At 33.7% G+C, this 22,267-nt stretch overlaps 1 pseudogene; it reads right to left on the minus strand.

Moving 5' to 3' along the window:
- Positions 1-17,619: 17,619 nt before the first annotated feature.
- Positions 17,620-20,344, minus strand: LOC145131502 (putative E3 ubiquitin-protein ligase BAH1-like 1; annotated as a pseudogene).
- Positions 20,345-22,267: the final 1,923 nt, after the last annotated feature.

Raw genomic sequence — 22,267 nt, forward strand, 5'->3', positions numbered from 1 at the left:
GTTTGTTTTAAACACAATAATATAGAAAATACGTTTTATTGTTATTTCATAGATAAGTCGTTTTTCATAGATGATAGGTACTTTCATATAAATATATGTACCTATATATCCACCCATCTATATTTATAAGGGAAGTTACACAACAATTTGATAGAGGCCTTAAAAAATTATGTGGTTAAAGATAAATTGATATCTCAAACGATATTCATTTGAAACCTACAAAATTTTCATATTCCTTAAATTGATGATAATTATAATTACTAATTTCTTTTCATTAACTTTAAATTCCTTCAAAAACCCATTGCATATTATATAGATAAAATTGCAAAAATGGTCCCTGTGGTTTGTCAATTTCTTTAGGTAAGGTCCAAAAAAAGTTTATTAGCAAAAAAAGGTCCCGATTTGGTGGTTTTGTTGTGGTTTTGGTCCCTACCTCGTTAAGTTTAACAGCATTGTTGTTAACTTTTGGCAAATAACAGATTTACCCCCATGGACCATTTCTGCACTTTTATCTTTTTACGAAACTAGAATGACCAATTATGCAATTTTTCTTTTTCATATTATTGAATTCTTTAATTAATTCTTTTTTAACTTCTGTCTTATTTTATTATTTTTTATTGGATTATTATATATTAATAAATATTATTTCTAATATATTTTATTTATATATTAATAAATATTACTTTATTTGATTATTATTTTTTTAATTAATTTTTTTGAATTTCTTTTTTATTGGATTATTATATATTAATGAATATTATTTTTAACATATAATATTTATCAACCAGTAAGTGTTACTATATTGGATTATTAATTTCATTTAATTAATTTTTTAAATTTTTTTATTGGGTTAATTCTTTTTATTGGATTATTACTTTAAATTTATTATTTTTATTATAATAAATATTATTGTTTTAATTGTTTTTATTTTATCTTAATTGCTTTGTTTATTGTTTTAAATAAAAATACCAAAAAATCTCACCCACCCCACCTCTCCTAATTTATTTTAAATATTTGGAAGATAACATATTTTGGATGACACCACCACCATCACTCAGTCACCACCACCAGCATCACTCAGTCATCGTGTTTATTTTAGTTTTTGTATATTCACATGTATCTAAATTTGTTATATATTTCAATAAACTTATGATTTTAACTTGTGATTTTGACATATATAAGTTCCATAAAAATATTTCTATATAAATTACCAAATCCGAGTACTCGCTACATGGCAGTCGGTCACACGAGTACAGAATAACAAGTTTTACAACATTGCCACAACCTGTAGTGGCTATGGTGGTTTAAAAACTCTCGATCTAACATTATCGTCATCGATAGCAGTATCGGTAATGAATAGTCGATCGGAGGCTATATGTTTTTTGGGGTTTATTGCGCATTGTGTAGGTAGTCGACCGGTGTAGTTTTTGTCAAGAATAGCCGACTATAGGCGATGATCGACGATTTACAGCGATATGATACGACGACACAAGGTGGTAGAAGGCAAAGAATGAAGGAGCTGACAATGAGTGTTTGGATGGGACCTCCTGGTGGTTGTAGCAGAACATGGACGACTTAGTGGCAGATATAGAGGATTTTGACGGATTGTGATGAGGTTGTCTTAGGTGGCTATTGGCGGCATTAGGTGTAAGAAGTTGGTGGGGTTTCCGCCGAACAATCGATGAAGGTGATTGGCGGTTGTCCCGTAGATTTTCAACGATAGACGCGACACTTTTATGTATTCTGACGACTTTGTGGTGGAACCAATAAAATAAAAAGAATTAATATTATACATTATAAATTAATAATCCAATAAAATGATATTTATTATATATAAAAATAATAAATAAAAAGAATTAATGTAATAAAAAACTTTAAAAGAAATTAATAATACAATAAAGTAATATTTATTATTAGAAAAATATTATATGTTAAAAAAATATTTATTAATATATAATAATCAAATAAAAAAGAATTAATCCAATAAAGATTAAATTTAAAAAATTAATTAAAAAAATTAATAATATAATAAAATAATGTTTATTAAGATATAAATATAATATAATAAAATTAGTACTTATTAATATATAATAATCCAATAAAAAAGAATTAATCAAATAAAGAGAAATTAAAAAAAATAATTAAAAATTTTAATAATATAACAAAATAATATTTATTAATATATAATAATCCAATAAGAAAGAAATTAAAAAAGAAATAATTAAAAAAATTAATGTATAATAATTCAATAAAATGAAAAAGAAAATTTGTAGAAATGGTCCTTGGAGTTTGGTAAAAAGATAAAACTGCAGAAACAGTCCATAGGGGTAAATTCATTATTTTCAAAAACTTAACAGCCAAACTGCTAAACTTAACGAGGTCGGGACCAAAACCACGATAAAACCACCAAATAAAGACATTTTTTTGATAATAAACATTTTTTGGACCTTAACCAAAGAAATTGACAAACAACAGGGACCATTTTTGCAATTTTGTCATATTATATACAAATATTTTTTTCTCCGAGTTTCAATTTTGTCATGCTATATACAAATTTTGTCGTTCGGTTCTAAACTCGTTGTAGATTCCTTACAAATTAAAAAGGTTAGGAATACGGAATCTATGATCTCGGAAATATTCAATTAACCAAATGTTACACAACTAGGTGTGAGACCCGTGTATTACACGGGTTCATTAAAAATAAAAATTTAATATGAATATATATAAACATTAAATATTTTATAAAATAATGCTTTTCTATAACAAAATGTAATCTTTTAGAATATTTATGAAAGAAATCAAATCTTTTGAAGCATTTATGAGAATTTATTATAAAATTAATAGAATGATAACCTTTCATATATATATATATATATATATATATATATATATATATATATATATATATATATATATATATATATATATATATATATATATAACCTGTTAGGAATTTTTGGAACTTTATTTTAGTAAAATTGAAATCCCCAAAAAATGACAGTTGGAAAATAACAATTTTAAAAATCCTAAAAAATGACGTGTCAAAATAAAGGAGAATATGACAAGTGACAAAAGTATTTTCATTTATTAGGGAGGATAATTTCAACAATTTTGGTTCAAATCAAAAGTTCTCGCCTTACTCCTAATCTTCTTATATTATGATTAACTTAATCGGGTCTTATTAATTTTATGCATTCATTTCTCATAAATATGATAAACTTAATCATGAATGACTATAATTATATTAATGATACATTGATCTTGTTTTCTTATATTTTTTCGAGGGTGAAAAGATGATGAATTGTTTTTCCTATTCAGTGTTGCTACAAGACCATACTTCCTCCGTAGACGCCATGTCAGTTATACCACACAAAATGTGGTTCTTTACCACACACAAGGTGTAAGAACCTTGGTAGAGAGAGAGAGAGAGAGATAGAGAATTGTAGAGAGAAGAGAAGATGAGAGAGATAAAAAGAGTGCGGCCCTCTACTACCGAATGCGGTCAAGAGGGTGTTCCTCCTTGAAACTATGGCGAAGGTGCGGTAAAATCACAACTCCCCATAGTCTAACACTATTTGATCTCTCTTGATTTTTAATGTGATTGCGTTTGATTTCTTTTATGTGTTTAAAATATTATAACGTCTTTGTTCGTTAAAATAAATAATGAAGTGATGATTAATAAATTATCTATTGGTTTGATTAGCAGTATGATGGAGAAATAAGTATTAACGTTTTTGTCCTGCTGGCATGATGGCGAAATGAGTATTAACGTTGTTTGATCGTTTTCCATTTTTATTTTATTAATATATTGGATCATTTTTATATTTTTAACAATAATCTTAAATTTTTTTTATGGTTTAATAAGGTTTTATTGATGTTTTGTTTATAAAAATATACCAATCTTAAACTAATAATAATATAATAGGGAAAATAGAAATAGTCTAAATTAAATAACCTTAAATTTAATACATTCTTTAGTTATATATATATATATATATATATATATATATATATATATATATATATATATATATATATATATATATATATATATATATGTCGTCCGGTTTAAATAAACACTCTTTTTTCTGTGACGACTCGTGAAGATACCTTAAAAAATTTTAAAAAAAATACAAATTATAAAATCAAGCATGATATTATATTGGAGAAAAAAAAATTGGAAATTTTTTTTTTTGATCACTAAAATTGAATCAATTATCATAAAAAGTGAATCATGGATCACAAAAATGATAAATGTTTCAATTTTAATGATCCAAAAAACAATTCAATTATTTCTCTCCAATATAGTATTATGCTCGATTTTATGATTTCTATTTTTTTTTATTTTTTTCAATTTTTTTAAGGTGTCATCACGAGTCCTCACCGAAAAAAAAGTCATCACATGATCCTGATCCTCTCTCTCTCTCTGTGTATATATATATATATATATATATATATATATATATATATATATATATATATATATATATATGACAAAATTGCAAAAATGATCCCTGTGGTATGCATTTTTTTGAGGTTTAGTCCAAACCTCGACTTTTTTGGTTTCGTGGTTCTTTTGTTTATATTTGTATATGAATTTGGTCCCTCCCCAAATTGAAATGACTAAATTACCCTTGCTATATTTATTTTTCATTTTTTTTCTATAAGTATTTTTATATATTAAATAAGATAGGCCCACATACCCTCATCTCTCTCTCTCTCTCTCTCTCTCTCTCTCTCTCTCTCTCTCTCCGTTCCAGCTTCCCAGTTACGAATCTCTACCGAAAAAACTCAATCATCTCCTCCCTTGCCTGCAACTAAACCACTGTACTACACCATTGATTTTAACGTTATGTTTAATGTTAGGTATGATCAGTTGATTTAAATCCATATATTTATACAATCACCACTTCTCATCAAATGGATGGTATCCGGAAAAAATATTGCAAATTATTTTGGCAAAGAAAACCAAACCAAATTGAACCCACGAACTTAAAAATCGTGTGTGCAGAGCTTCAAAACCAAAGGCAGAAACTAAAAATCTATTCTGGGAAGCTCAAATTGTGTGTGCACAACTTCAAAATCGAACCCAGTAAGCTCAAAATCATGTGTGTAGATCTTCTAAATCAAACCTAGTTCTAGAAATTTAAAAAATGTTTGTGCATACTTTCAAAATCAATATGAGAAACTTCAAAATCGTATGTGCGTCGCTTCAAAATTGAACCCAAAAACCTCAAGCTTGTGTGTGCATACCCTCAAAATCGACTACTCTCCAAACAAGGTAAATCGATTGTATCCTAATTTGGGTTTCAAAATTGTTTCTTGAACAAAATTACACATGAAGATGAACAGGAAGATCCATGGTTTGGTGTGTTACCAAGCTTCTCTCACCATTCCCTCTTCTTTAATCGATTGCTGGAAAAAGAAGAAAGGTTTAAGGAAGATCCGATTTTCCCACAAATTATCACTCATCTATAGAAGCTTTAAGAGACAATAACTGACAGTGAATTGATTAGAAGGGAAAGAAATGTTGATCGGAGATTGAAAGAAGGCACCGACTAATTTTTTGGGGTTGTTCCTCATTTGTATGTTCTTATCCTCATTTGTTATCTTGAGAGTGAGGTAACCCAATGAATGACCAAACGTCGCCTTCAGCGTGAACGTGGTAAAAAAGAAGATGTGGTTGTTATATCAGAAGACTTTTCAGAAGGGGAGAAAGGAGATACCGTCACTGATGTTTCTGCTCATGTTGATAATAGCAACAGAGGCCATTTACCTAGAATAATCTCTACAGATGCTATGGAGGCATGGGCTAATTGATGGATTTTTCTACAGATCCAAACCATCTTCTTATGTTTACAAGAAGATGTCTCATAGATAAATGATATCATGACCCTAGAGAAATGATCTATAAGCTTGTTTTAAGTGATTACAAGAAAACACAATTTATAACGATAATATAACTATATTCATACATTTACAACTATATTAATTGATGTCCCATAGATAAATGGAGTTTTTGGAAGCAAATAGTGTCTCCATTTTCAATCTGAATATAACAGAAGGAATTTGTTTAGCATTTTTTCAAAGTGGCACTTCATATATAGACTAAGAAAATATGTTCATGAATATTTTCTACATGTCCATGCTTGTGTTAATAACCATTTACCTCAAATTCGGTAGCATCGCGAGTGTTGATAAAAATTTACCTCTAACTCGGTTACTTCGTGAGTGCTAATAATAACCACCCTCGCATGACACAAGGGCAACCTAGACCATACAGTCACCAACAACCCATCAAGAAAGAATTACTATAAATTCTCTTTACAAAATAAAAACATGCAGGTTATTATTGTTTTCTGATGCATCATCTTACTTTTTTAATGATTAACAAACAAATTAATAAACTTTCTTAGCATTGTTTGTCATCACCAGCCAAGAACATCTAAGTGCACTTACTCTTCCCTACAATTACTTTTAAAAAAAAACTAAAACTGGTAATAAAATATACTCTTGTAGCCGGGGCATTTGAACTGTAGCATTAAGAATCGAAAACCATTAACAAATAACATTAAATATAAAGTAGTTGAAAAGGTTAAATGCATAGTTAACCCTTTGGTAACTTTGTAGAAATTTCGTTTTAGGTATGACCAAAAATATTTTTTCTTGTTATTATAACCAATTATTTATATTTTTCATAGATTCACAGGTTTCACCCAGGCTACTTGCTATTGTTGCTTTATCTTCTGTTCTCAACTCATATGAAAACGTGTCGTGGTGACTTGTAAGAAAAATTAAAGCTAAGTAATCAATTTCTGTTAAACATTATTTTAAATGAAACAACTAAAACTTAATATTAATAGAAAATGCAGTTGTGTATATTAAAAGTTAGTCTATAGTAAAGAACTTATAATAGATCAGCTGCAGAACTTCAAAGCGATTGAAACGAAAATTGCAATTCAAACTTTGATTCTTTGATTATATGGAAAGACAATGGTCTACCTCTTGATAAGGCGGTAACATGCGTTATTGGCTACCCTGGTCTCTGGCAACCCAGTAGGCCCAATCTGTGACGATGTTAGCTATCCATAACCAAAACAAAAATCGTATCCTTTAATTTGCGTGTGAAGGAAGGAGAAGGCGACTCATCCCATTGAGGCGGAAAAAGGGGAAGCATGTGTAAGACGTGTGTAATAGCATCATGTTCTCCGGTATAACGTAGAATGTCTCGAACCTCCGTCTACAACATACAGTAAGGAAAGTGTGAGAGCATCGATGGTATCTGGAGAGAAGGGATTATAGCCAAGAGAGAGATAGAGATAAAAGGAAACATAAGTCGGTGACACGGGGTGAAAAAACAAAGCAGGAGGTGGCGACAAAGGAAACTACTTTGGAAAAGAGAGAGTGACTCACCATTAGGCTATCTGGAGTGGCTTCACGCATGAGTTTCCTATGTGGCACATATGTATCACACAAACCCACCGGTGAACACCGCCCCATAGACAGGTGGTTTGGCTGTGAAGTGGGTTCTAGTGAAGAAGACGGGCATTCTCATTGGTTGTTTAATTTTCCACTCATATTTCCTCTCATTCTCTCTCACCCTATTTCCTCTTCACTACCAACCCACCGATAAACACCATTTCCACAACCTGGTGGGTTGGTCGTGGAATGGTAAAATACCTACGTGGCGCTGAGGTGGCTGGTGGTTTGGCTATGACTACTCCCCACAGCCTTAGGCAGCTAATTGAGGTGGTGGTGTGCAAGAGTAAAGCACCCGATGCAATATAAGTTAGGTTAAAATTAGCCCCCAAGACCTTTCTTATTGGAGAATCTTGTGTAAGATATTTTAAAATTAACAGCCAAGACCTTTCCAGGAACTAAGCAGCTCGATGACGTATACTAAAGTAGAAATCTTTCACATATAGGTAATGATATATATATATATATATATATATATATATATATATATATATATATATATGGTCTGGTTCCGGTAAGGACTCAAAAAATGGTGAGGACTGCGAGGAAATTCTCCACCACCCATTTCGTCAAGGGCACAAATGTCAAACCTTGTACTTGGGTGTGACACGTTCACATGTGACTCACGTCAGCGGTAATTAATACAGACTCCAGGATTTAATCACGTGCGATGAACGTTTTTTTTCATTAACCACCTATGTGTGTTGAAGCACTTGTAATCCAGATATGCATACAAATCTTCGTGAACCCTAAATTTAAACATATACTAAGTCACGAATCTAGTATGTTGGGTACTACTGGAGATCCATCATGAACTTCTCCAAGTTAGCCAAATCGCAAACTATATCGACACTAACAGGAAACAAAGTCCAACTAGGAAGATAAGAAATTAATTGCATTCCAAAATTTAGAATAACTATTGTGTGACTCACCAATCCTACCACTCGGGAAAGAAAGGAGTACTTGTTCGTTTATGACGACATGTTACATAAAGGATTAGGGTGCATATAGATGAACTGAGACAAGGTTTTTCCTATGCCTTCTTACAACTCAAGATGCTCAAAAACAACTACACTACCTATGAACATGGTTTATGAGCTGTAATTTTGTTTTGAAAAACTAGAGGATTATTCTGAATGGTAACAACGACACCATCTCTGTAGATTATAGAGAGTACCCAATGCCTCGTCAAACAAAAGAGAACTCAACCTGATGTAGAAATGATTATTTGAGTGGTTAAACGATTACGGATGTGAAATTCATTATCATCATGACATGTGTGATTCGTTAATACTGTAATGAGAATAACGTAGTAGCAAAATGTCTTGAGCTGAAAAGAACGTACCAAACCCCATTGAGTACGAGTATTAACTATGAAGATCCATTCGCATCTTACATATCAAATTCGAGAAGTTTGACTCGAGTGTCCGAGAAGGAAAAGCTTTGCGAGTGAAGCTTTATGAAGAATGGATAAACAAGTCAAGCTTTGGGATGATAGGACACGATACTTTATGAACCAAATCTGTACGCCTAAGTGCAGTAAACACATGAGTATAGTCATGGACGAAACTCATATATTAAAGTATCCCATCCATCTAGGCTCTGACCTAGTTTGCTTATATCTAAAGAAGCTGAAAGAGGAAACATGCATGAAAGCTGTTAGGGTGCAAAGTCACGCTTGGATATAGAATGTTAGGCTTACCCTCTTATATGTGCAAATCGGTTGAGTCTTTCCTATAAATAGGAAGTGAGTGACTCCCATTATGTATGGAACAATTTGGAGTGTTAGACGAGAGAATGAATTTGTACAAGACCCACCTTGTATGTTCTTTCTAGATCTAATATGAGCTTAACAAGATTTATTTACTCCATGTCTTCTTGAGTTTGTATAATGATTTACTAGATCTTTCTTATTCCGCACATGCCATCATAATCAACACCATTACAGAACCAAAGATTGTCATTGAGTAGGAATATATCAAACCTATATTAAAGAGAGAACATAAAAAGCACCCAAGATCATTGTAACAATCAGAAATACCTGGGTAAAAGTGGGAAACAACGTCAGTGGACTTCATTCCAAAGCTACCCAGGAAATCTAGTAGTTTCGATTTTATTCAGGAAGTAGTCCACAAAGAGACTAAATCCGCTCACTTCCTACTAATTAAAGAAAGCGTACGAAATGGAAAAGTTGACCAAGACTTATAACAAGGAAATAGTCAGATTGCCCGGGGTGCCGATATCTATCATCTCTCACTAAGACAGTAGATTCAACTAGAAATCTTGACAATCATTAGAAATCCTTGGGTACGCACTTAGACATAAGCATGGCATATCATCCCCAATGGTCAGAACGAAAGAACCATCCTGATTTGGGTAATATACTCTGAACCTGTATGATAGACTTTAGAAATTATGTGGAATACTCATTGGCGTTATTTGAGTTTTTTCCTGCAATGATAATTATCATACCAACATAAAGGCCATACCATTTGAGGATTTATACGGATGCAAGCGACAATCCTCGATATGTTGAACAGTGATTAGAAAGTAAACAAAGAACATGTAGGTGATACACTGCATTCTGATCCAAGAATCACTCAAGAGATTACAGAAAAGATTGTGTGAAGCTGAGAATGATTATAAACTCTATGCGAACAACAAGATATGTATGTAAAAAAATGTAAGCCTCTCGACTCCCACATCATAGATTGTGTAAATTTAAAATCCTACCCTTTTAGAGGGATGATTCGGTTTAGAGAACGATTCATGTTAAACCCACGACTCAAAGGACCTTTGAAATTCTTAACGTAGTTTGGTCATGTTATTTATATCAAGCTGTCTTGAGAACTAAATAGTATGCACGACGTTTTTCATGCGCCAAATCTCAGGAGTGTCTATCTGTTGACACACTCGCTATCTCCCTAAATGAATTATACTAGGAAACCATCCTAATGTTTCATATTTGTGAAAATAAAAAACGTTAGATTTGTATATAACATTCAATAACGTTAAAATACTTTATCCGAACTCATTTCCAATTCCTTTCTTAGTTGTAGGCTTAGAATAGAGTCGTCTATTCAACCGAGTATCCCATTTGTAGTTATGCGACTAAAATGACTATAGAAGGATCACATGTGGATCAAACGAAATGAAAACACAACCAATTTTCTAATAATGTTCTATCTACACGTTGAATTTTGTGACAAAATTCATTTCAACCGGGGGATAATGTAACAATTTGTAAAAATTGGTCAAAGTTCGGCGGTGAAACCACCGCAAACCGCTATGTATTAGAAACAAATTATGTGTAACTGATGTCTATAACGTATATTAAAGATATTATATTCATAATTCAAAGTTCGGCGGTGAAACCACCGCAAACCGCTATGTATTAGAAACAAATTATGTGTAACTGATGTCTATAACGTATATTAAAGATATTATATTCATAATTACTTTCAGAACGTACCACACTGCTCAACAAATCTGATTATCGTTGTTGATCGAATCGAAAAAAAAAAATTAAATATATTTGTGACGTTAAAAATACATTTTTGCATTAAGTATACTTGAGAGCTATGGAAAATAAAATTGAATAGATTATGTTCTCCTGATTCCTTAGATATAAAAAACATCCAAAACGGATATCGTAAGAGGACGTTACGCCTCTTTTAATTATAAAATCTGTATTTATCTGATTTTTCTGAAACGAACTCTAAACTACTTCATTTGGAATAGCTACGAACCTCGTAAATTGCTTTTGAGCACGTTTTTGAACTCATACTATGGTTTACTATGCAATTTTGTTTTTATGATATTTTGAATCTCAGCCAAAATCAAATTCGTAAAATCTATCGAATCAGATCCAATTAATCGTGAAACTTTAAACACCATTTCATGGAATTCCGTATATCCAAATCGAATTTCGTCTGCATTTTGGGAATCACCACAACCCGGAAAACAAGTAGACACATTTGGAAAATTTTCATGAGATGATAAACGAGAATCGTGAAATAAGATTAAAATCACAAAAACACCTGACATATGTTTATATCAAAAAATATCCATTAATTACGTCAACATTGACCTTTAAATAAGAGTAAATTACTCGAATGGTCCCTATGGTTTTGAGTAATTTGTGTGTTTGGTCTCTAACTTATTTTTATAACTCGGAAGGTCCCTACTGTTTGTTTTTGTTACATGATTGGTCTCTGTCTTACCTAAAAAGACTATTTTGCCCTTAATTTTTTAATTTATTTAAATAAACACACCCCAATCTCACCCCTCTCATCTTACCTTACCTATCCTACCATTTTTCTTATTTAAATAATAGTATTTTTTGGTAAGACAGGGACCAAGCGTGTAACAAAAACAAACAGTAAGGACCAAGCGCGTAACAAAAAGAAACAGCAGGGACCTTCTGAGTTAAAAAAATAAGTTAGTGACCAAACGCGTAAATTAACCAAACCATAGGGACCATTCATGTAATTTACTCTTTAAATAATTTAGCTTCACACTGAAGCTCCCCAACTCCTTCCAGATAATCACTCTACCCTCATCTCTTTCCCGTTTCATCTTCTTTTCTTTGGGGATAGACAAATCCCATTGGGGCTGCGTTTTTCGGCCACCAGAAATGGCCACAGCCCTTTTTTAGTCGATTAAGGCTGGAGGGAGTGGTGCCACCGAAACCGCACTCCCTGCCTCGCCACATAAGCGCCATGTCATTTTTTACCACTCAAGTGTGGTTTCTTGCCACACCAAGGGAGTGGTGCCACACATTTTTTTGTTTTTTGTTTTTTTTAACTATTTTAATTGAATAAAACTTCTTTTTTTTTAACTATTTTAATTTAATAAAACTTCTATTTTAATAAAAAAACATAATTTTTCATTACTTGAAAATTAAAAAAAAAACATTACATTGCATTACCAAAAAAAAAAAAACACGAAAACCACACACATGACATTTAAATAATCCTAGCAACTTAAAAAACACAAATAAACTAACTAAAGCAAACTACATAAAGTCGTTCTCCGAGAACTCGTCTTCGGGGTCATCCGGTGGATCCAAATTAAGGTTAATGTTTTAAACCCCGTAAATGTGTTCCACCAAGTCATTGCGAAATTGTGAAATGTTTCAGTGCAACGTATCTCTACTCTCCTCTTTATATACTCTTCGACACCAATTTCTATTGGCTGTGTCTTTGGTATGGTTTCTTCCTCGTCAAACGCACATATCGCTCTTCCTTCGTCTTCAATAATCATGTTATGCAATATAAGACATGTATACATGATTTCTTGAAGTTTTTCCTCGCCTAAATAAGCGGCTGGTTTTTTCAATATGAACCACCGTTTCTCTAGAGCTCCAAAAGCACGCTCAACATCCATCCTAGCTCTTTCTTGAGCTCTCTTGAATTTATTTCGTCTAGAACCATGTGGAGCTGTAAACGATTTAACAAACACATCATACTCAGGATAGATTCCATCGACCAGATAATAACCATACTTATATGGCGTTCTACGCACTTGAAAAGAAGAATCTGGTGCGGATCCATCGTATATGTTGTTAAATATTGGTGAATGATTAAGAACGTTGATGTCGTTAATCGAACCAGGAGAACCAAAATAAGCATCCCAAATCCACATATCTTGTGATGCAACTGCTTCAAGTATGACCGTTGGGTGACCATGATCACCTCGGGTAAATTGCCCATGATATGTTGTAGGGCAATTTTCCCATGCCCAATGGAGACAATCTAAGCTTCCTAGCATTCCAGGAAACCCATGCACACTAGCTTGATGAGCTTGCAATTGCAGGATGTCATTACGTGTAGGCTTACGTAAATGTTTTGGACCATAAAACTGAATCACAGTTTTGCAGAAAAAATAGAGACTATCTCGTGCGATCCTAGCAGACATCCTAAAACTTTCGTCTAACGCATCAGGCGGAATGCCATATGCTAACTGAGGAAGTGCGGCCGTGCATTTTTGTAAGGGAGTGAAACCGGGTGTACCTCTAGCATCGTAGCATTGTTGGAAAAAACTGCACTCCCTCGTTACATCTTCAACTATACGTTCAAATAAACCTTTGAGCATTCTGAAGCGCCTACAAAAATAATACCCTTGATAAGTGGCATTCTCTGCAAAATAGTCTTGCACCAAACGTTGGTTGGCTTCTTCACGATTTCTGCAAATATATCTTCGTGTTCTCCGTTGAGAACTTGCAGCTGCGTTGTTACATACAACGTTGTATGTTTGTTCCGCCATTTGAACACACACAATAGCGGTATCAAAAATAGTCTGAAATTCTTCAGAGATGAAGAAGATGACATCTTTGAGAGAGTGGTGATTTTTTTAAAAAAAACTTTTGAGAGAGAGAAGAGATTGTGTTGTGAAAAAAAAATGAAGTTGATATGTATACATATAGGAAAGCAAAAGCAAAAGAAAAAAAAATTAAATACCCAACAACCGGTCGATCCTTCCCACATTCTATCCACCAATCACAAAACGCGGCACTAAAGGACCGTACTGTGGCCAAAACCGCGCAAGACCGCGGTCTGGGGGCGGTGTGCGCGGTCCAGGTGGCACGAACCGTGGTCCCAGACCGCAGCCACACCATGCAGCCTAACACCACCACAAATACCCCCTACGAATGTTGTTATCCCCCTCGATCTCCACAACCCCGCTGAAAGGATTTTCAATGGAAAAACGAAATACAAGGAAAGAGGTTGCTTCCTCCATTCCAACCACCTCTGCGCCTCCTTTCCTTAGGAAATTTCCGCCTCCGCCATTGTTACTTTTCTTCCTTTCCAGTTGAAGCCAGCGCTGGAGGTGTTCCCCCAAATGTCGACTGTTGTTGCTTCCAATTAGTGATTCTCCTTCCGATTTGTAGACGACGGTGACGAAGAGTAAACCCACAAAGGGTCGCCGGTCTTGACGGACCCTCTTTCCCCTCCTTGCGATTTCCCAGCCTCACCGGAGCTACCATAGATCTGCCTTCTGTTCCTTTCTTCCTTGTTCGATAAGATGAAGACGGAGACCCATCTTATTTTCTCCCTTTTTTTCGTGCCGATCAGAGTTGTCTTGTTCCGTCCATTTTGTTGTTGCCGGCGAGGAAGAATAAAACCCACAGGAGGGTCACCGGAGTTAGGTGGCTGCCCTTCCCAATCGCTACTTCCGTTCGATAATTTCCATTTCACAGTCTATGAAGAAGACGCACCCCCTTTTGTTTCATTTGATGGATTTGGCAAAATCAGCCCCTTCTTTATCTACTTAACCAAATAAGTTCCTCCATTTATTTGAAAGATCAAAAGCAAAACCTTATTTTATTATTTAATTAGAATTAGCCCCCCATTTGTATATTTAAACCAAAACAACCCTTTTTAAATTTAAACTATTTCAAAACAAATTCCTTTAGTTTAAAATATTACAAAAATAGTCCCATGGTTGTTTTAGATCAAAAAGGCGTCAAGATGCGGTTTCTCACGCGAAGCTTCACATAAATGAACCAAGTCTGGACAAATCCAACTCACGCTTCAAGGGTCAATTTCTATGGCCCCTCTCTTACGACTTTCATGCTTTGGGGGAGTATACATGCGTGTTTGTCAAAGTTTTGATGATTTTCAAGTTTTTATACGTTCAAATGCATAATACTTGTTATTGGTCAAATGTATATGAAATAGCAATCTAAAATGAGAAAACTCATCAATGAATCCTATAAGTGAAAGTAAAATGCTAAAATATGATATACTTATAGGTTGTGTTGAGATACATATTTGTATAGATTTGATGACGCAAAATATATACATTATCGTTATGGTTTAACTGCTCATTGTAGACCAGTCAGTCTTGTCTAAGCAAGTGTAAATAATACACTTGGACAAGCTGATCTATCGGAGTTTGTTTATATAGTTAATATCACTACTAGAAAAACAGCATTTTACGACGCGCAATGCCTGTCGTAAAAGGCTCAAACGACGCACAAATGTGTGTCAAGGAATGCCCTGTCATAACGAGAGACGACACGCTTTTGCGCGTCGTCTATTTACAACGCGTAATTACGACACACATTTACGACGCGCGTTTATGATACGCATTGCGTATCAAGGAAGGCTCTTTCATAAATGAAGATGACACACATTTGCGTGTCATAACCTTACGACGCACATTTACGACTCGCATTGCGTATCATTAAAGCCCCTGTCAAGAAAGGTCATGTCATAAATGAAGATGACACACATTTTTGCGTATCATAATTTTATATGTTTAAAAAAAATATTATTTATAGATTTACTAATTTTCAAATTAAATTTGTATTTAATGTCTCATAATAGAAAATAAAATATCATATACAAAAAATGCAATTCATTGCATAAAATTTAATGTCATACAAATAATCGTTACATGGAAAGATAAAACAAATCAATAGAAGTTGTAACAAAAATTTACAAACTAATTAGATACAAGAAATATAAAAAAATATACCCTCAAATGCTTTTCAAAGTCTAATCTCCATGTCAGCTCTTCAACTCACTTCTCCAGTTTGTCCTTAGCTTCTCTAAGAGCTCCGACATCTCTTGCAGCCTGTGACAACATATTATAATTTTTTAAAATACAAAATAAACCATAATACAATAAGGAAAAAAAATATAAAATCAAATTTTAAAATACAAAAAATACAAAGACTCACAATGCTCTTGGCAAGTGCCTTTGCAAGAAGCTCTACTGGTGTTAGGCCGGAATTGTTTAACAACTCTTCAGCAGCCGGCTTGAAAACAGGGATCACACTGCAAAAAAATTTAAACAACCATGTTATTTAGCAAGTCAAGGTTATAATCGTAAAATCACTACCAGTGTATTATACCTATCAGCAACTTGAATTATAGGTTCTGCAACATCACCACCAACAGCTTTAGCAATATCAGCAGGTTGAGGGGCGGATATGTGTTCAAATTTCACACCTGCCTCCCTCTCTAATTTTGAAATATTTGACTTTCCTGTCCTCCCAGACGAATTTCATAGCCAAATGATCTGCAATAGAGTGAGAAGAAATTGTCCCACTCCCCACAACGAACCTTCTTTGTTTCAAGAAGCTACACCATGAAAGATGCCATGAGTTTAAAGAATCAGAAAGTGATTTTAAAAAGTTTAAAAAAATTGTGTACCTTTATAGTATCATTATACTGTGGAAAACCGGTGATTCTTGAACATGATCTACAATTGGTCCAAGGAAAAATACATATGAGAAAATAAAGAAAAGAAAGGGATTAAATTAAACAAGAAATAATTTTTTTTATACCGATAAAGTTCAACTCGAGGGGCTCCATAAGCAGTTTCTGAAGAATTTGGTGCACCCATTCCTTGATCTTCTTGTTAAAAATCCATTTTTCCTTCTCTTCAATAGTAGTTGATAAAGTCTGCGAGATTTAATCATTGTAGCTCTAGGTTAACAACAAAACCTGATAATCGAGCTACATTTTAACGATAATCGATAATCATACATAAAATTAAGAGAAAACGGGGAAAATCAAACATACAGTTAGGTCATCGGAGATGTTGAACAACTCCCTTCCTTTGTTGTTATACTCCTGGCTGTAGTCATCCACTCATCCTTCTCATGCAGGTTTGTTACTGTTAAGGGTAGTTTGGTCTTTTTCATCTGTGGCTTAATGAGGGGCAGAGTGGGCAAACTATTGTACCTGAAAGTTTGATGTTCCTTCATCTACCTGCATTATAGACCTAAAAATAGCATGCACATCACTAGTTAGATATTTTAAGAATATACTATATATGCATGACCTAGACCTAGTTCTTGCTCTTGCAATGTCTGGATGCAAGCCATGATCGAATAAGGTATGATGTTATACAAGCTCATGCTTCCCCATCGTGATTGAGTGATGATGATAATTTATAAAACAGAAGAGGAAAATTCCATGCTTTAGGACCAATAACACACACACACATTTGAAACTGGCTTAGTGCTAGTGAAACTTGTATCCAATCCTCAGGTGATAGCCCTCTGGCTGTAATGTAAGGCCTAATGGCCCTTATGGACCAAGCATTTTGCATGAGTACATGGACTAATATGAAAAGGAGTTATTCAAACCATCTATTGCATTGACATAATTACCCTCGGCCACATCAATGCTCAGTAAGTCTTTCCTCCCATTCTTTTCTAAACCTGAAAATGCCACATTAATGCTCAGTAAGATTCGTTTAAAATGAAAATATGTCAAGAATTTATTGCAACAAAACACGCTGCTTGTTTACCTTCGTTTTAGAAGTAAATCTAGTTCAGTTATGCGTCCTACATTACCAAATACTTCATCTTTGGGCTTGTAGATTTCACCCCTTCAAACATCAAAACAGATCCCGATGAATAAGCACACATCGTGCAAAAGATATGTCCACGGCTCAACGAGTATGGATGAAAAACAGTAGCTGAGGATCAAGAGTAAAAGCGTTTTACAATTTATGTAATCTTAAGCTATGAACTTTTCATAATTTCGATATATAGTCAGTCATACCAAGCAAACAACACAAGTTAGACTGTATTCCAGAACTACATAATCTGGAAGCACCAATTTCAATACAAGTTTTGAAATTATAACACTGAGATCACAAGAGAAATAACTACAAAGCTCATAGCAGATCATTTCATTTGATTCACTGAAATTCATATAAAAAGCCACCAGTTCAATCAACCATGGTGATTGTAAGATCTCCAAGTGTTCAGCCCAGGGGCGGAACTAGAAACTTTCTCCAGGAGTAGCACACAAAAATATCCCAATAAAATATAAATTATTATATGAAATTAACCATAAAAACTCATTGGTTATATAAAGAGTAATTGCCAACTTAACTACAAAAATTTCGCTATTTAGAAAGAGGCAAGTATAGAGAGATGGACTAAAAAGAAAAGCCATACCCTGTAAATTTTATGTTTACATCAACGCTTGAAAGGAGTAAATCGATGACATCGGCTAGTTGTAAGAAAAGCCACACAAAAAATCAACCAACTTGAGATCTGATAGGTTGCATAATAGTCACACGCCATCCACACAGAACGAGAAGTATCACAATCACAATCTGTTTGAAACTTCTTTCAATATCAGCAATGAGACTTCCACACACCAACAAACATCCAAAGAAAGCAACACCCAAGAAGAGGGGAAACATTAAAAGAAATAGCATCAAAACATCTCTACACCAAAGAAAACAAGCAGGGGTAAAAAGGTCCAAACTACATAAACTCTACAAACTACAACCTTGAATATTAATAAAACCAACGAAAAAAGAGCATAACTATAAAGGACCATCACAGTAGTGAAATCTTCTACAATGCTACTTGAATAAAAGTAAGCAAGTCACTTTAAATGGACAAAAACAAGTTTGACATGTAAAAGTTCCTAAAAAGCCAAAAACCCTTAACTGAAAGCAAATTGCAAACAAAAAAATAAGTGAACATTAAGATTTATCAGTCCACTACTTAACTATCAACATCCAAGAAAAACATTAAACCTAAGAAAATCAACATACCGAAAAGTTATTAATAAGCATTATCTCAAACAATTAGGTTCTTAAAACAATCTGTTGTCATCTTTACTACCCAATTTAAGAGAATTTAGATACAAAAAAATATTATAATATTATATCATCCAAAGATTTTACGGGTCAAAGAAAATTCCAATCGCCTGTCAATCTTCTTCATCATCTTAATCATAATACAAGTTAACCAAACACTTCCCAAATAGAAAACCCAAACGAGAAATTAAAAAGGAGGGAATGAAATCACCAAACTTACTAGAAGGACAACAATCGTGCAGCCGCATATGAGTAGTGGTTAGGGATGACAGAGAGCCTTTTCCTCGCTCACAATATATAAGTATTTGGTGTATGTTTCATTATTTCTCCCCCTTTTTCAGGAATGAAAAATTTGTCTCGCTATTAGTGATATTATTCATATCCTGTGGCCGTATTTAATAGACATACAACATTTTGGGCCCTCAAAATATTGGCCTTGTACAGTAACCTTGATCTAGAGCATTGCAGACTCATGATTATTTAGGCTTTCCGACAAGCTCTTGAGTTGAACCAAATTTATATAAGGAGTAGCACCTTGAGTACTCGAGATAGATACCATTGATTTGTTTCTCCGGTCTTATTCTCGGGAATTTTTGAGGGGTAGCACGGACTACCCCTGCCAACTAAGTGGTTCCGCCCCTGGTTCAGCCTGCATCTTAGACCTGAAGTTCACGTCACTTACAGAGTTGTGCACCTGAAAAACAAACATAAATCATAATCGCAACACATCAAATCAAAAAGAAAAGAAAAAATACCAATCTAAAGAAAGAATAGGATATTTGCTTACTTTGTAGTATTTCTTAAGAATTTTCCTAAGAGCTATAGCATTCATGATAACATATTTGATTAACATCTGCCCTTCCAGTACAAGTGCTTGTTGATCATTTTTGAAACATTGAAACAAGTGTTGTAACTATCTCGGCATACCAGTTTTGCAATGAAGCTGGACAAGATGTCTGACTCTAGAGCTAATACACCCCATTATATCAGAATCTTCTTTCATTATCTCACTGAAGAACATTCGATCACACCCTACATTCATAAACAAATCATGAATAAAAACATCACAATCGTATACAATACGTAAGACACATATTCATGATCTGTTCTTAAAATTTACGTAATGTCAAAATTGGTAGTTTATAAGAGTCTGCAAGTGTAAAGAGCAGGATTACTAATTATAAACAATACAAACAAATGCATTAAGAATCGCAGAATCACACTTTGATGCTAAGGATGGAACTTCCCAGTTCCCACCACCAATAGTAAGAAGTAATCTCATCCAATCTAGTTATAGTGTCCCGTGACAATCTGATCCTAACCGACTAGTCAAATCTCCAATACTTTTAGAGTCAAAAAAGTTTGTCTTGTGAAAAAAGTGAGGTTACAAATGACGTTGATATATTATAATGATGTTTTTGTCCAGAAAGCTTCATATAACCTCCTGATCAGATTACTAATAAAAATGGATTTATTGGGCAAATTGAACCTAGATACCAAGTCTTGTAGTTCAATAATCTTGTGCTCGAGTCATTTTGTTGCATATTATCACACCCCAAAACCAGGAACGGCGGAAACATTCTGGGGTGGAGGACGTCATGTACAGTATCACAACAATGAATAGTAGTAAACAAGCAACAACATCATCCATTGCATTAATAATATAATTTTAATACAAGTGTGTTATGTCAAGTTATATAGACACCAAAATATAAATCAAAATGAAAGATGAGTCTTGAACGAGCTCCATCTTCTCTAAACCTTGCATCGGTACCTGTCTACTGGTGACTTGAGGATACAAGTTATTTTGAAAGCGAGTATCAGCTTTAAAGCTGGTGAGATCATAAGTATTTTAATGTCTGTATTTGTATAAAAGTGCTTGTAAGTATGGGATGTGTAAGTATGTAAAAGCTCGTGAATGTTTGAAAAAGGTTTGAATCTCCTAGAAAACCCTATGTTTCCTACTAAAAGTAGCCTTCTACCAAGGCATCAAGTAACTGTGTGTGTGTCTCTTGTAAGAGCGTGTATTTTCCCAAATCTGACTATCATTTACCAAAAATATAGTTTTTACATTACTGTATATTGTGAAGATCAAAAAGTGAATGCAATGGGAAAATGAAATAGTACTGTAGTATTGTATTAAGTAACTACTGCTGTACTAACTACCTTAAATCATTTGTAATTTAAAGTACCATGTGATCGGCCTGTATCCTGCTACCGACTGTATAGAAAAACGACGATGTAAGATGTCGTAAGAAATGACGTTTGGCACCCGTAGACTTGCAAGTCCCATTGTAGCGAGCATCAAGGTGTAGGATAGTCAATCCAGTATAGATCTATACACAAACTCATACGCTCCCCAATTAAGGAGATTCTGGATACAAAACGGTCATGGCAGGTGATGCCATGCCCCGTTACGTGGCTCACATAACTGTCGAAATGTATATGTAATGTATGTGCTAGCTGTATTGTATGTTCTCCCTCTGTCTAGCCTGTATTGTAATGTACTGTGTGTACTAGCTGTATTGTGTTCTCTCTCTATATAGCATGTATTGTAATGTACTGTGTGTACTAGCTGTATTGTGTGTTCTCTCTCTATCTAGCATGTATTGTAATGTATTGTGTGTACTAGCTGTATTGTGTGTTCTCTCTCTATCTAGCATGTATTGACTCATGTATGAACTGACTCATTGTATGATTCATTGTTCTAGTAATAGTATTAGTAACTCCCTAAACTACACCGATAGTAGCTTACTAGTAGTATGATTTGAATGTATAAACATGTATGTATGCCTTTGCTACCCAAAGGTTTTGAATAGAAAGAAGGAACTTTTATATCTATATACATATACATAATATATAACTAGGATTCAAATGACCTTCGGACAAATAACCGATACCTTAAGTCCACAACCAAACGAGGAACAGGAGGTAAGGTGAGTTATCAGTTCTAAGTCCTTTCAATCCTACTTATATAACTATATCTATAAAGATATACATTTAACAGAAAATAAGTGTAAAAGAGTTTAAGTAAAAGTAATTGACATGTAAAACAGTTTGACGTAAAATAGTTTGAAGTAAAACAGTTTGAAGTAAAACAGTTTGAAAAGTAAGAAATCCACTTGCGTGGTAGTTATTAATCACATGTGATTGATATAATAACTATAATTGTTCCACTTGTATCCCCCCATAAAAGCATTTAAAA

This window comes from Lactuca virosa, chromosome 8 (assembly GCF_052849685.1).
Source record: "Lactuca virosa cultivar CGN04683 chromosome 8, Lactuca_virosa_CGN04683_v6, whole genome shotgun sequence".
NCBI classification, from domain to species: Eukaryota; Viridiplantae; Streptophyta; class Magnoliopsida; order Asterales; family Asteraceae; genus Lactuca; species Lactuca virosa.